Below are 15634 nucleotides of genomic sequence, written 5' to 3' on the forward strand. Positions count from 1 at the left end.
ACCACCAACAAGATTGCAGTGAAAGTGTGCTCTGATGCGATCACATCCAATAAATGTGGCTTACCTTAAAGTCACCATCAGACGCTCTGCGGGTGAAATAGAGAAGCGGCAATAGGTGTCCGCTTTTCTTATGAGGTGTGCAATGCGCTCCACCAAGTAATCAAAATTCTCCATTTTCATCCGAACATATCCAAAAAATGTATCCGAGTTTCGTCGAAGGTCCATGCAGAGTGTAGAATAGACCCCACGCGTCATTCTCTTGGCTGTGATGGGGTGGATCCACAAACGTCGTCTACGATGCCTGATGTGCTGCTGTCTCGCTCTCTCCTTCTCCAGAACAATCACCCTCAAACGATTCGCCTCCGCTATAAAATCCGCCAAATTCTTCAAAATATTTCCAATCACAACATCCATCTTCGCCAGTAACTTGCTCTTCTCTCCAACCTGCACTTTCTCCTCTACAACCTGTCAAAGAAGGGCTGTAGGAACATGCTATATATAGTTTTCCAGTAGCCAATCCCGTTCGGAAGGCCACAAGGGTCAATTTTAAAAACCGGATCCGGAGTAATCCGTCGAAAAATGGATAGAAAAACGGATGTACCGGATGAGACGGATCCGGTTTTGTCTGTCAAGAAAAAGACGGATCCGGCAGAAAACCGGATCCGTCACATCCGGTTTTACGAAACATTTGCCGGATCCGGCGTTCCGGCACGACGCCGGATCGCGCCTGACGCCGAAAACCTGATGTGTGAAAGTAGCCTTAGTGTGACAGCACCTTTACACCAACTGAGAAAGAATGATGGGAACAGAACAGGAAAGATGTATATCTTTGTACCGTGTTAGCCAGTAGATAGAAAAATATTCAGAATTGAGAGTCCTCAGTGGTTGATACCTTTTAATGGCTAACTGAAAAGATGGTAACACATTGCAAGCTTTCGAGACTACTCAGGTTTCTTCATCAGGCTTAGACTAATACAAAATCTGAAGAGTCACATACAGTATTTATGCACAATACAGCATAGAAAAAATGCAATAGATGAGACAAGTGACGTGAAGCAGAATTATGATTATGGAAGAGGGAGAAACATAAATATTGGACCAGTTCATAGATAAGGAGGGAACAGAACAATCACTAATGGATCAATCTGTCCTCATACAGTATCATGTTATCAGCAGCACATCTACAGTTTACACCGGCGATGTGCTGCTGAGAACAATGATTTTTGTTCCAGCATAAACAATTCAATTACTCAATGAATATGCAGCATTTTGCTTGTTTAGTATAATGCATCCCTTCGTCCTATATATATTATAATGTGCACCACAGTCCTCCATATTGTAAAATGCACACCCCATAGTCCTCCATAAAATATAATGTGCCCCATATTCCTCCATATAATATGATAGACTCCCTATAGTTCTCCATATATTAAAATACACTCCTCATAGTCCTCCATACAGTATAACACACTCCTCATAGCCCTCCATATATTAAAATACACTCAGTCCTCCATATAGTATAAAACAATGTAGCCCCTCTCAGAGTATGATGCAATCACCCCTCATAGAATATAATAAATACAATACAGCCCCCCATAGAATATAATGTAGCCCCATCAAAGAGTAAGATGCAATCCTCCCTCATAGAATATAATACAGCCCCCATAAAATATAATGTAGCCCCATCAAAGAGTATGATGCAATCCTCCCTCATAGAATATAATACAGCCCCCATAGAATATAATGTAGCCCCCAAGAGAATATAATACCGCCCGCCTCCCCATAGAATACAATGTAGCCCCACATAGAATATAATACCTTCCACCTCCCCATAGAATATAATGTAGCCCTCCCAGTACTCACACACTGATATATTAAAAAAAAACACACACAATCCTTACCTCTCCTCGTGCCCCGCGCTGCTACTGGCTCGGCTCCGGTCTCAGTGGCTGCAGTCTGCCCGGCACACAGCAGGTACTTGTCATGATATAGGACATGGTTAATGTCCTGCTCTCTCAGGGTTAACTTTTGCTGGCCTCCCTTTGGATCTGGGAGGGGTATTCATACTCACTCCAGACTAGGATTCCCTGTCAGCTATACTGTTGTTCTGGCTGTGTGTCTGACCCCCTGGTGTTCGTGTATACTGCATTGCTTGATTTCCTCCTGTATAAGACCTGGTCTATCCACTCACTCTGTTCTCTGTCTCACGTTTTGGTACTATTGTCTTCTCCGGTTCTGACCTCCTGGCTTGGCTATTGTTACTCCATTACAGTTTGTCCCTATTGTACCATCTATTGCCCATTCTGGTTTACTGATCTATTGCTATGTCCTGACTATCCGTTCTGTCTAATCCTTTGGTACTGTCGTGCTATCTCGTGCTCTGACCATGGCCTGATCTGGTTTACGTCCCTGTCTATGCCCCTTGGTAACTTTGTCCCGTAGTTACCCTTCTAGAAGTTTTCCTTCAGCTCCTAGCTCTCTGGAGCTTAGGCCACGCCCCCAGTAGTCACGTGCTTCAGGTCCTGTTTGTCAGTGCAGTGTTCCTGACAGTACGCGATGATGTGACATCATCGTGCTCCCACAGTGGCAGAGGCAGAGGGGAATGATGGGAGAGGGAGCATCAGCTGATGCTCTCTCCTCCATCATTGGTTTGAACAGTACCAGCATCATGGACGCTGGTATAGTTGAATGCATCGGCGCTGGTGGTGGGGGGGGTCGGGAATCGGTGCTGGCGGAGGGAATCTGTGCTGGTGGGGGGAGTCGGCGCTGGTGGCAGGCAACAGGCTGGGGAGCCCTGAGGGAGCGGGAGCCCTAGGCAGCTGCCTGGTCTGCCTGCCGCTAATGACGACTCTAGTCATCAGTTGGAAAGTACTCAAGATTCAGAAGAGTTGTTCCTGATGATGTTTCAGAAAGTGAAATTTAACATCAATATGTTTAGTTCTTGGGTTAAATGTTTCAATTTGAGCTAGTGCAAGACATACTTGATTGTCTTCAAATATTTTTGTAGGTTTTAACTGTTGCTGACCAAGATCTGTCAATAGTTGTCACAGCTATATGATGTCTTAGCTTGCCTGTGCTGCAGCAATTCATTCTGCTTCTGTTGATGACAGTGCTACAGTAGATTGCTTTCTACTAGCCCAACTAATGACCCTGCTTGAAAAGTAAAAATAAATATCCACAGGTGGATTTTCTGTCTGAAGGGTCTCCAGCCCAGTCAGAATCTACGTATCTAGTCAGATTGCATTCTTCACTTGCTGGTAACTTGAGTTTAAGATAAGAGGTTCCTTTCAGGTAGCGATAAACCTCTTTACAGCATTCCAATCCACCTGAGTTGGCATTGATACTTTTCTGCATAAACTATACTGCTTTATACATAAACATATACTGCTGCTGCAATATCTGGTCATAAGGCAGTAGCAAGACATAACAATTTTCCTATTGCTTTTCTGCTCTGTTCATTATTTGATAGCATATTCTGTTGGTTGTTCAACTCCTTCAAATAGTTAATGGCCCGTTACACACAGCGATCTCGCTGGCGAGATTGCTTATTTTGTGACACATCGGCGATCACTCCAGCGAGATCGCTGTGTGTGACATCCAGCAGCGATCGGCCCCCCCCGCGGGGTATCGCTGATCGTGCTGGATTGTCCAGGGCCATTTTTTCTTCGCTGGTCTCCCGCTGGCCAGCGAGCATCGCTGCGTGTGGCAGCGGGAGCCAGCGATGAGCGACGCTGCACGCTGGTTACCAATGTAAACATCGGGTTTCTAAGGGCTGCAGGGCCCTCAGAAACCCGATGTTTACCCTAGATGCCAGCCTCCACCTCCCGCCCTCCCTGCAGTGCACACTGGTATCTAGGGTAAACATCAGGTCTCTAAGGGCCCCGCAGCCCTTAGAAACCCGATGTTTACGTTGGTAACCAGCGTTCTCGCTGGTCCTGATCGCTGGAGGGGGCTGTCTATGTGACAGCTCACCAGCGATCAGCTAACAATGTCCCAGCGATCCCATCCACGTCGGATCATTGGTGGGATCGCTGGGACATCGTTATGTGTAACGGTACCCTTAGGCTACTTTCACACATCAGGTTTTCGGCGTCAGGCGCGATCCGGCGTCGTGCCGGAACGCCGGATCCGGCAAATGTTTTGTAAAACCTGATGTGCCGGATCCGTTTTTCTGCCGGATCCGTCTTGTTCTTGACAGAAAAAAACGGATCCGTCTCATCCGTTTTTCGACGGATTACGCCGGATCCGGTTTTTAAAATTGACCCTTGTGGCCTTCCGAACGGGATTGGCTACTGGAAAACTATATATAGCGTGTTCCTACAGCCCTTCTTTGACAGGTTGTAGAGGAGAAAGTGCAGGTTGGAGAGAAGAGCAAGTTACTGGCGAAGATGGATGTTGTGATTGGAAATATTTTGAAGAATTTGGCGGATTTTATAGCGGAGGCGAATCGTTTGAGGGTGATTGTTCTGGAGAAGGAGAGAGCGAGACAGCAGCGCATCAGGCATCGTAGACGACGTTTGTGGATCCACCCCATCACAGCCAAGAGAATGACGCGTGGGGTCTATTCTACACTCTGCATGGACCTTCGACGAAACCCGGATAAATTTTTTGGATATGTTCGGATGAAAATGGAGAATTTTGATTACTTGGTGGAGCGCATTGCACACCTCATAAGAAAATCGGACACCTATTGCCGCTTCTCTGTTTCACCCGCAGAGCGTCTGATGGTGACTTTAAGGTAAGCCACATTTATTGGATATGCTTGCATCAGAGCACACTTTCACTGCAATCTTGTTGGTGGTAGTTTGTATCTCCAAGTGTTATAGCTGAGTTTTGGTATGTAATGCTGTGATTTAAAACTAATTGATTGTTTTTTAATTCCCCACAGATTTCTTGCAACTGGAGAATCCCTTTCGTCACTGCATTTCCAGTACAGACTCGGGATTTCCACCATATCTGGAATAGTGAAGTACACATGCCGTGCACTGTGGGACTCCTTAGCTGAAGAGTTTTTACCAGAGCCCACAACAGAGAGGTGGATTGAAATTGCTGACAAGTTTCAACAGATATGTCAGTTTCCCAACTGCTTGGGCGCTGTGGACGGGAAACATATCCGCATTGTAAAGCCAGCCGGATCGGAATATTTCAATTACAAGAAATATTTTTCAATTGTCCTCATGGCCATCGCTGACGCGGAATACAAATTTATTGCTGTTGATATTGGGGCCTATGGCCGCTCCAATGACTCTCAAGTTTTCAAACTGTCTGCCATGGGGCGTAAACTGTATGGAAACACCTTCCAGTTCCCACCACCTAGACCGCTGCCGCAAACATCTGGTCCACCTATGCCATTTGTCTGTGTAGGGGATGAAGCCTTCCAGCTGTCAGAACACCTTTTGAAACCGTACTCTAGCAGAGGATTGACAAGACCAAAACGCATTTTTAATTACCGCCTCACAAGAGCAAGAAGAATGGTTGAATGTACCTTTGGTATTCTGACAGCCAAATGGCAGGTCCTATTGACTGCGATCAACCTCAAGACAGAAACTGTTGACGAGGTGATCAAAGCTTGCGTTGTACTCCACAATTTTGTTATCTGCAAGAAACCCATTTCCATTGAGGACACCTCTGAAGAAACCACCTTGCAAGATTACCATGACATTACCACTAGAAGTTCTGTGTCGGTTTCAGTAATGAGGGACAATTTTGCACTATACTTTATGTCACCTCAAGGCAGAGTACACTGGCAGGATGACAGAGTGTGAAAGATTTGTGCCCAACCAAACTTGTGTACCTTCTGTACCAACAGTATATACCTTTGCCAACCAAAGTTGGCTATCTTATCATGGTCTCTATTTTTACCTTTAGGCCACAGGTGTGTACCTGGTTGTGTTTTATGCAAAGTATTTCACCTTTTAACAAAAGTTGTGTACATTGTTAGGAAATCACCAACAATAAACACAACTTTTTAGGTGAAATACTTTGCTTCAAACACAACCAGGAACACAACTGTGGCAAAAAGCTAAAATTTACCCACAGTTATATACCTGGTTTTGAATACCTTTTTACCTTTGAAATACCCTGTATTTAACCTTTTTTTTAAACATAGTTCGCCACAGAAAGAAATGACAGACAACCAGTGTAAACAATAATTTAACTTTTATTTAAAATATTTTTTTTGTAAACTGTTTTTAAAGTTAAAAAAACTTTTTTAATAAAGGTTTGAAACCAACTGGGCATTTTTATTACAAAACACATCATAAATCTGTGTAGTGTGGGGTGGAAATACTGCTGGAGGGGCTGCGGGACACTCCGACAATGGGAGTGTGGAGAGAGGACTGGGATCGTGGTGGGGAAGGAACAGTTAGAGGTGATGGTGTGGAAAAAGCTACAGAATGGGTGGACATGTGGGAGGCAGAAGAGGTGGTGGGCGGTGGAGTGGAGGGTTGGGCAGGGACTGTAGGAGCAGATGATGTTGATGGAAAGTTGTATGGGGAAGGAGTTTGGTACGGGGAAGGTTGCTGGAAGTGGGGGAGATGTCTGGTACTGGGGAGGTTGCTGGTATGTAATAGGAGGGGGAGGATGGAAAGTGGCTGGAGGGGGTGCAGATGTAATAGGAGGGGGGAGAATGGAAAGTGGCTGGAGGGGGTGCAGGTGGAGGAACTACAGTGGTGGGAGGTGGAGGTTGGGAGGTAACCTGCTGTAGAGCACCGTGGCACGAATGCATTACATGCATCTGCTGGGTAGGAGATAGTGTTGCCATGCGCTCCACAACAGACCTGAAAAAGGTGTGGTTTGGCGAAGATCTTGCTTCTGAATGCATGGTTTGCAGGAGTGTCTTCACCTCCAGAATGCTGGAGTTGATCTGCGGAGATTTGCTCTGACAAGACTTTTAGACAGTTCTGGAAAGATGCATTCAGATGCAAGAACTCTGGCGCACAAGTCTTTTCCTGACCCCTCTGCCGCTGCCGCCCAGTACCCGCAGGTGTACTAGAGGTGTCAGGGGCAGAAGGGTGGGGTAAAGGGAAAGCGATCTCCTCACCAGCAGCTTCATGTAATGTAGGCGGCCACGATGCTCCTGTGCTGGTGGATGGGACAGATGGGTCGAATGTGTGGGAAGGCGCAGATGTACCGGGGCGGTCGAAGTGTCCCTCGGTGACGGTCTCCTCAGGGATCGCCTCAGAAGGGTCCAATCGTGCAGGCTCCCGAGTGCTGCTCACTGTGCTGTGGAATAAAGAGAAAAAAAACAATTAAAATAGTGACATGGTATGGCCCTGGCTGAAAAAAAAAAGTTACATCTAAACATTTTTTTGTCACATGTGGTGTGTAATATTTACCTTCTGGTGAGCATTGTCTCCCGGAGGAACGACAGGGCTCGTGCGTACTTGTACTTGCTCCTGCGTCCTCCAGATCCACTCGGGGCCCGCATCTCTTTATTGAACTCCTTCTTAAAACGATCCCTCACAGACCGCCACCGCTTCACAATTCTCTCCCCTGAAACGAGAAAGGAGTGGTTAGTATACAACATCAGTGTTTCCCAAACTCCAGTCCTCATGGTCCCCAGGGGTCATGTTTTCAGGATTTCCAAAGTAAATAGAAATCCTGAAGACATGATCCGTGGGGACCACGAGGACTGGAGTTCGGGAAACACTGGTTTAAATCAAGCAACCGGTACTGTATATACTTACACTCTTTAATCTGGGCCCGAGCTTCGAGGTCCTCCCAGCGGTCCACAAGGAGCGAACAGATTTCCTCCCAGAGTCGTCGGGTAACGATAAGGTCAGCGTGGCGGCGGTCAGCCATATTCCAGAGCAGCTCCCTTTCTCTGACGAGATCGATGAGGCGGTCCACATCAATCCCTCCATCCTCACCGTCAGAGTCGGGAGCACGCTGTGAAGGCTGTTAAAGAAAAAGACAAAAACAACATAATTAGCCTCCACAAAAGAAATGAAATAAAAAGTGCAAAAAAAAACCAAAGCAAAAATATTTATACTTACACGCTGGTGACCGCCGCATTGCTGTCGCCGACGACCCCGGGAGGCACTGCGAGGACCTCTTGGCCGAGCACCAGATTGGGAAGACTAGAGAAGAAAACAAAAAAATGTTATGTCTTTGGATGTAGGCATTTGTTTGCTGTGTGTGGTCTGCAGAACATTGTTTTCTATGTGTTGTGTGTAGTGTGATGTGTTTCTGCGTTTGATGCAAAAAACTTACCAATTGTGAGCCCACTCCAGGTGTCTGTCCACCCCTTCCTTCTTCTTCATCTTGTGATTCCTGTTTTGAAATAAAAGGCAATGAATAGACATATATTACAGAGATGATGGATTTTGGAAATAAAAACTTACCGTCAAACGCTAACGATGCGAGGGAGGGCTCCCAGAAGATGTGCTGTCTTCCTCATGGCCAGACTCCATGGCTGTGGGTGGTGTTCCTGCATCTATTGGGCGGCTGTTGAATAAAGAGAAACAAAGGGCCAATGAATATCTTGATATTCCATAGCCCTAGTTTGGAGGAATGGGGGATTTGATAATTACCGTCTCTCATCTGCTGCTGGACTCCCCTCCCGTTGTTCAGCATGCTGCTCCATTTGGGGTGGTGCTGCTTCTGCAGATGTCTGCTGCCTTCTCCTGCTTCTTGGCTTGGGTGGCATGTTGGGTGTGGCTGAGGGTCACACTGTCTTGCTTTTATATATGTCTTGTGGGCAGAGCTACAGAGCATGCTCAGACCAAAAAAACCGGATCTGGTCGCCGGATCAGGCGCATTGCGGCGCTCATCGGCTTTTTCATACAATGAAAGCCTGACACGCCGGATCCGGCGTGTCTGGCTTTTTCGCCGGAGACAAAAAACGTTACAGTAGCCATTTTTTCCCAGACGCCGGATCGCGTCACATTGCCGGATCCGGTGAAAATCGGATGAAACGCATGGCCATCCGGCTCGATCCAGCTCTAATGCAAGTCAATGGGGGGGGGGGGAACCGGATCCGGCATTGCATTTCGCCGGATCCGGTTTTTGTCAAAAGCGCCGGATCGCGCCTGACGGCGAAAACCTGATGTGTGAAAGAGGCCTTAGTGTCCATTGGAGACTTTACTGGTTTAGCATCTTTCAATCCAAACATTTCAGTTATCTCCTGCATCTTAGTGATGAGCAAGTCAGACTGGGCCACTGGAGAACCGGAGACACCTGCTGGCATACAGGGCCAGCAGCTACCTAGGGTCCCCACTGCTCTAGGGGCCCCAAGCCAATGGTGTGTCGCTAATAGTAGCACACCAGGCAACTGCTAAGGGGCCCCCCCCGATGCCAGCGTAGCAGCAGCAGTTGACAGGAGGCAGGAGACAAATGAACATTCACTTTTCCCCATGCCCCCATGGGAGTGGAGAAGAGTGAATATTCATTTCACTCTAATAACGGGCAGTGTTAGCAGGCCGGGGAGGCAGCATTATAGCCTATGGGGGGAGCTGCATTATACCCTATGAGGGGGCAGTTTTATTCCCTATGGGGGGACAGCATGATGTCTTATGAGGGGGGGGCAGCTTAATACCCTATGAGGATGGCAGCATGATACTCTATGGGGGAGCTGCATTAAATCCTATGAGGGGGACAGCATGATACCCTATTAGGGGGCAGCATGATGTCTTATGAGAGGGGCAGCATGATACCCTATGAGGGGGGCAGGATTATTCCCTATGAGGGGGGCTGCATTATACCCTATGGGAAGTTGCCTTATACCCTATGAGGGGGACAGCATTATTCCCTATGGGGGGGACAGCATGATGTCTTATGAGGGGGGCAGTTTAATACCCTATGAGCAGGGCAGCATGGTAACCTATGAGGGGGGCAGCATTATGCCCTATGGGAGAGCTGCATTATACACTATGGGGAGCTTCATTATACCCTATGAGGGGGAAAGCATTATTCCCTATGGGGAGCTGCATTATACCATATGGGTCGAGCTGCATTATACCCTATGAGGGGGGCAGCATTATTCCCTATGGGGGGCAGCTTGATGTCTTATGAGGGAGGCTGCATGTTGTCCTATGAGGGGGGCAGCATGATGTCCTATGAGGGGGGTAAGCATGATACCCTATGAGGGGGGCTGCATTATATTCTATGGACGGGCTGCATTATAGTTTGTAGGAGGATGTATTATACTATATGAAGGGGGCTGCATTATACCCTATGAGGGGGCTACATTATACCCTATGAGGCTGGCAGCATTATATTCTAAGAGGGGAGCTGCATTATATTCTATGAGGAGGCGGCGTTATACTATATGAGGGCTGCATTATGTTCTGTGAGGAGGTTACTTTATATACTATGAGGGGGCTGCATTGTACCCTATGAGGGGGCTACTTTATATTCTATGAGTTGGCTACTTCATATTCTATGAGGGGGGGCTACCCCAACCCCTGCTACATAAATAAGACATGTACTACCTTGACTTATAGCTCAACAGGCTGTTGAACTGTTGGCTGAGTGGTTAAGCTACTGGTTTATGAAATAGAAAACTTGGGTTCAAGTCCCACATTTGAATAACTTAGCCTGCTGAGCTGTTGGCTGAGGGGTTAAGCTACTGGTTTATAAACTTGGGTTCAAGTCCCACATTTGAATTATTTAGCCTGTTGAGCTGTTGGCTGAGTGGTTAAGCTACTGGTTTATACCTTGTATTATACCCTGATATAAGCACATTTTATCACACAATTGGTGGTCTTGAATTTATTGCTATGTAGCTACATAATGGGCCCCAAGAATGATTTTCTCTGGTGGGCCCAAGGTGCTCCAGTCCAACGCTGAGCGAGCGAGCTCGTCACTACTCGTGACTGGCTCGAGCATCAGTGTGTTCATAACGCTCATTACTTAGTGAATACTTTTTAATGCTTGAGCGGGAGCTCAAGTCCCAGCCCCGCATGTTTGGTGCTTTTCAGACATAAACATGTGGGGATTGCCTGCCAGTCAATGTAATCCCATAGCCATCTTGGTTGTGGCATTACTGTGATTGGCTGGCCACATAGTGTCATCAGGTCTATATAAGACCCATGACGCTATGTTCGTCACACTGTACCCCAGAACAGTAGAGCAGGAAGAGGTGCTGGTGAAAGAGGGACAGAATTGTAACTGCGTATTAGTAAGGGATTCAACCACATTTCTACTTCTGTTAAGTACAACAGCAGCTCTTCTTAGGGCTAATTATAATCTAGCAATACTGCTGTTAGGGTAAGAAGATAAGACAGAACAGAGTCAGCGGTTCTCTATGCACATTAGGGCTGGAACTATCTGGCCTATCACCACTGTTGCTGGGGGACGATTTATCGGAGTGGAGAGAACCTTTGCACTGGGCGTGGGGGAGATAAAAGGGACTAAGTGTGGGAATGGGAGAGATTTGGCGGGAAGGCGACACGAGAACAGGGTGAAGGTTGACTCCTTCCCCTTTGCTCTGACTGCTGTTAGGCGTCAGATTTCTGCGTTTGGTCTGCAGGAATCCAGACCCTCACATTCTGCAGTCTCCTGCTGTTTATCTACCGCAGAGGAGACTGCCTTGCAGCAAATCTCTCCAGAGGCTAAAGCCCCCGTTACACACTGCGATATCGCTAGCAATATCGCTGTAAAGTCACCGATTTTGTGACGTAGCAGCGACATTGCTATCGATATCGCTACAAGTGATATTTACCTCCAACCGGCTCCCCCGCTGATTATCGCTGGTCGCACGAGAAGGTCCTGGATTATTTCTCTTCGGGCGCTTCCTGCTGGACTTCCTGTGGCACCGACGCGTGGACGCGGGCGGGAGGACGTCAGGATCGCCGCGTCTGACAGGTAAGTAGCGACCCCCGCGATGACGCTGGTGAGATCTGCCTGTGTGTAAGCTCACTAGCGACCACTTAGCGATGCACCACCGATCCATATCATTGTCAGGATCGCTGGTGCATGGCTAAGTGTAACGGTACCCTTAGTCCTTCTGTTCTACTGAGCATGCTCATGGGACGATCTCCCATTGGAGATCGGGAGTCATGTGCTCAGGTCCTGCCCCAGATCTCATTGGTCCATCTCGGAGACCTGGAAACTTCCTGAAGGTCCCGGTTGCTATAAAAAGCGCGCATGCCCGTTCGGCCATGCGCTAGTATAGACTATACGTGAATGATGACGGATGTATGACTCTGGCGACTGACTTATTATGAAGCCCCTTCCCTCTGATATTACGCATGTGGATAGGGAATTAGTTTAGCAGTCAGTGCCAGTCAGTGGCAAGCCTTAAGCCACTGTGCACACTGCACCGCTACGCTAGCGTCCGACATTGCGCTTGCTTTCTAGCTTTGTCATCGAGCGGCAGTGTCCTACTCCGCGCTGCAGTTGCAGCCCTTCTTGGCGCTCGCAGAAGCGATGCCGCACACACGGTAGGTCTAGAGGGACGCTGTGGCGGCCAGGAAGGTTACATCCGAGAGTGGACCCACTGGATCGCGGCACTGGAGCTCCCGTGGGTGAGCGCGCCAAGTGGTGCCGACCCCTATACAGGGGCAGACCCTCGGAAGACAGATGCCGCGACTGCTGGAACCAAGAGGGGCGGCTCAAAGGACTGAGTGAGGAGTACAGGACTGAGAACGGTATGCAGAACGGAGTAGGAAGTACAGAACGGAGTATAGAATGGAGACACGAAGTACAGGACTGGGCACTGAGAGCGGAGTACAGGATGGAGACACGGAGTACAGGACTGGGCACTGAGAGCGGAGTACAGGACTGGATACTGAGAGCGGAGTACAGGACTGGATACTGAGAGCGGAGTACAGGACTGGATACTGAGAGCGGAGTACAGGACTGGATACTGAGAGCGGAGTACAGGATGGAGACACGGAGTACAGGTCTAGAGAGAAAGTGTGAAGGGGAAACCCCTAAACACTTGGCCAGGATACCGCAAGGAAAGGCAAACGATAATCAGGCGTCTCCACCATGCTGGAGACGCCTGATATACCCCATGCTGCTGGCTGATTGGGTGCTCAGGCTTCTGGGCGGGCGCTGCAGAGTTAAGAGACCTGCAGAGCGCGCGCCCGCGGCCTAAGGCGCCCGCACAAGACAGGCACGCGCCGGACTGATGAGAACGTGGAGGAGGCGGGCACAGTGTGGCGTGGAGAGCGCCGGTGAGTATAGGCGGCGGCGGCTACCACCGCCGACGTGACAGTACCCCCCCCCCCTTTACGTCTCCCTCTCCTGAGGTTGGACAAAAACCTCCTTAAAAGAAGAGGCGCATTAACATTCTCCTTAGGTTCCCAGGACCTCTCTTTGGGACCAAAACCCTTCCAATCAATGAGGAAGAGGGTACGCCCCCGAACTTTTTTCATGGCAAGAATTTCTTTTACCTCAAAGATGTTATCGGCCCCTACTGGCTGAGGGGAAGGAGGTGGGACTGAGCGATACTGATTCAGAACAGGTTTAAGGAGCGAGACATGGAAGGCGTTAGGGACCCGAAGCGAAGCTGGCAACCTCAATTTATAAGCCTATTAAGAGAGCACGGCACTCAGGAATAGTTTGGTTGTTGGTGCTCAAGTCGGGTATCCAGCCCATCAATCAAAAATGACAAAAATCTTGGCACTCAATATGTGAAATATTCAGACACTTTTATTTTGTGCTTCCAGACAGAATGGTTTAAACGTTTTTGGTCCAGCATAGGACCTTCATCAGAAAAATCTCGTTTACTGAAATATACATACAAAAAAAAGGAACAAAAACAAGGAGTTAATTGCTGTCCGCATCATCACAGAAATACATACTAACAAAAGACATGACAAAAACATATGTTCCAACTTCATCAAAAATTCAAAGGAGAGAGCGGTGGCTAGTAGAGGTACTATCCAAGGGTGCTTTGCTGAGTCAGGCGATGGTAACTCCAAAAGTGCTGTGCTGGTCGTTAAGGAAGAGGGAGCCTAAAAGTGAGTATTGTTGAGCATAGAAGGAACTACAACAGATAACAACTCGTAGTAGTATGTGCGCCCTTGTGCTTTGAAGGATACAGGTATAGCGATATCTCATACATGTGCAATCTAGTGCTTCCAAGATGGCTAGGAATAGAAGTCACACCAATACCTGAAATAAATAAATCCTTGCAATGGTAGCCAAAAGAAGGACAAAGTAGAGAGTCTAAAAGCAAAATGGAGGTTCTAATTAAATGCAATAGATGTGACACAATGTATATGGCAGTCATATAGCAGCACAGAACCAACTATGTGTGGTCATATAGACTGAAAAAAGGTCTAAGATGGAATACCTGGATGGCCAGTGGAAATGTTAAATGGCTGGCGTCTGGAAAGCGTATGTGGACTGAGCCATCCAAAATTAGAACAGGCAGCTGTAAAATAAATGGCCTATCAACCAGTGAAATACAAGAGGGAGGCAAGGAATAGGTTGAAGGAAGATAAATATACCTGTACAACGTAGGGCTTCAGGAAAGGGACCTCCAGGGTACCTAAAATAAGGAGTGAAGACAGCGCTGATAGCAGTGGGTATACAACCTCTAGAATTGAATTGCGCTGTAAAAATGAGAGAGAAAGAAAGGTGTGAAGAGTTAAGTGACAGGAGTCCGGCATGCACCTCATCTCCTGCTCTATTTACCTGGTGAAGCCCTGGTCTGTGGTCTGGCTGCCCTGTGTGGAAGACATTGTGAGGAGTGAGCACTTCTGGGTTTAAATGCAGACCTGGACTGCATCACAGCGGTCACATGACCGGAGAGAAGTGAGCTTGCACAGTAGGGCAGGGGAGAGAAATTAACACCAGCTGTGCTGCTGTGTAAGCTGCACAGGATGGAAAAAAAAAAAAAAAAAAACACCTTAAGGCCCCGTCTCACTAAGGCTGGTTTCACATTAGCGCTTTTTAAGCGCACGCACGGCCGGGGGTAGCTCCGCCCCCGAGCCGGCTCTCTGCCCGGCGTGCCTGCCCCTTGCTTGTAGCGCCGCCTCCTAGCGCACAGCGGCGCCTGCGATCGGCGCACCCTATCTTTAGCATAGGGTGCGCAGATCGTGCGCCGGCCGTGCGCTAGTCGCGCTTTGACCTGCGCTGCGCACTTTTGACGGTGCGCCGTGCGCGCCAAAATCCGAAAAGTTTGATTTTGCCGCGCACGGCGCACCGTCAAAAGTGCGCAGCGCAGGTCAAAGCGCAACTAGCGCACGGCCTGCGCACGATCTGCGCACCCTATGCTAAAGATAGGGTGCGCCGATCGCTGGCGCCGCTGTGCGCTACGAGGCGGCGCTACAAGCAAGGGGCGGGCACGCCGGGCAGAGAGTCGGCTCGGGGGCGGAGCTACCCCCGGCCGTGCGTGCGCTTAAAAAGAGCTAATGTGAAACCAGCCTTAGAGACTCACCAGCGATCCCGACACCGATATGAAGGTGTCAGGATCGCTGGTAAGTCGCTATGTGATCGCTGGTGAGCTGTCACACAGCTTCACCAGCGATCAGCACAGCGACGCCGAGCGCCCGGCATCGCTGGCTATCGCTGTAGAAAATAGTATCACTGGGACCGGAGCATGGAGAGAGGCAGGATGGCTGAACAGGACGTCGGAAGGTGAGAATAACTATATTTTTTATTTTTTTTTATTATTTTTTTACACCTGATCGCTGGTCTCCCGCTGTCACACACAGCGATGCATGCTGGCCAGCGG

The 15634-nt window shown here is 48.4% G+C and overlaps 1 long non-coding RNA gene across 2 annotated transcripts; it reads right to left on the reverse strand.

Annotated features, from left to right (window-relative positions):
- Positions 1–13584: 13584 nt before the first annotated feature.
- On the reverse strand, positions 13585–14513 carry LOC141065732 (uncharacterized). 2 transcript variants are annotated; one of them, XR_012226418.1, is made up of 4 exons: positions 14406–14513; positions 14249–14329; positions 13995–14067; positions 13585–13879 (listed from the first exon to the last, which is right to left on the reverse strand). It is a non-coding gene; the product is annotated as an uncharacterized lncRNA (long non-coding RNA). The 2 variants fall into 2 exon arrangements; XR_012226417.1 differs by having other exon boundaries at positions 14249–14474.
- Positions 14514–15634: the final 1121 nt, after the last annotated feature.

The sequence above is a fragment of the Dendrobates tinctorius genome, unplaced genomic scaffold (genome assembly GCF_039654945.1).
Source record: "Dendrobates tinctorius isolate UK_male_01 unplaced genomic scaffold, ASM3965494v1 ptg000012l, whole genome shotgun sequence".
NCBI classification, from domain to species: domain Eukaryota; kingdom Metazoa; phylum Chordata; class Amphibia; order Anura; family Dendrobatidae; genus Dendrobates; species Dendrobates tinctorius.